At 43.4% G+C, this 1,064-nt stretch overlaps 1 pseudogene; it reads right to left on the bottom strand.

Moving 5' to 3' along the window:
- Nucleotides 1-419: 419 nt before the first annotated feature.
- Nucleotides 420-1,064, bottom strand: LOC150018191 (small ribosomal subunit protein eS4-like; annotated as a pseudogene).

Raw genomic sequence — 1,064 nt, 5'->3', positions numbered from 1 at the left:
GAGACAATAATAATGCCTTACTCCTGGCGGTCTCTTCCCTCAGCGCCTTGGCACTGTGACTTGTTCTCTCATTCAATCCATAAAGTAACTCTTAGAAATGAGTTTTTAAATAAAGGTTTTATTTACTTATTTTAGAAGGTGGGGAACGGAGGGAGGAAGAGAGGGAAATAAACATCATTTGGTTTCCTCTCACATGCCCCCCACTGGGGACCTGGCCAGCAACCAGGCATTAGGCTGAAGCTGGTGCTCAACCCACTGAGCCACACCAGCCAGGGCAGAAGTGAGGTTTTTTGACAATTTTGTGTATTTCTCTAGATGTCTTCTTGTGGTAAATATATTTGCTTTAGGCTACTTTTCTTCTTTTTGTTTTTTTAATACCATATTATCTTTCATTAATTACAAAGACTCTTCCTGTCATGTCACCTAGAGCCCATTTCACCCACTGCTCTGTGGGCTGCCAGTCTCTGGTCTCTCTCTTCAGCAATGGTGAGGCCAACACGCTTTCCCCAGGGAAAGGAAATCCATGGTTTGTTGCCCTTGCCAATATAAAAAATGTTGGAGAGCTGGGTGACAAAGCTGTTGCCATTGGCATCTTTCACATAAACTATGTCAAATGGACCAGGGTGTCTCTCTCTGTTGGTTATCCACCAATTCTTCCTAGCACCTCCACTCACCCTCCAGTCACCATATACAAGTTACCAGGGTGAAACTTGATGAAATCAGCAAATTTGCCATTCTCCAAATCAATCTGAATGGTGTTGTTCACCTTGATGACAGGATCAGGGCAGCAGATGGTGCGAGCATCATGGGTTACAGATGAGGGATTCCTTTTGTGCCCACAAAGATCCTCCTCACTTTGCAAACTTGTACTTGGCTTCCTCAGATGTAATACGATGAACAGCAAAGCAACCGTCGGTGTTATAGATCAGACGGAAATTCTTTCTAGTCTTGTCAATGCTGATCTCACCCATAAAACCAGCAGGGTAGGCTGTATCGGTTGGGACCATGCTATTGATCTTAAGAAACTGCTGCATGCAGATCTTCTTCTTTTAAAATAATTTTAT

Source organism: Furipterus horrens, unplaced genomic scaffold, assembly GCF_987537825.1.
Source record: "Furipterus horrens unplaced genomic scaffold, mFurHor1.1.pri manual_scaffold_2, whole genome shotgun sequence".
NCBI classification, from domain to species: Eukaryota; Metazoa; Chordata; class Mammalia; order Chiroptera; family Furipteridae; genus Furipterus; species Furipterus horrens.
Note: the sequence above shows the minus strand (reverse complement) of the source record. Positions and strands in the feature narration are given on the sequence as shown.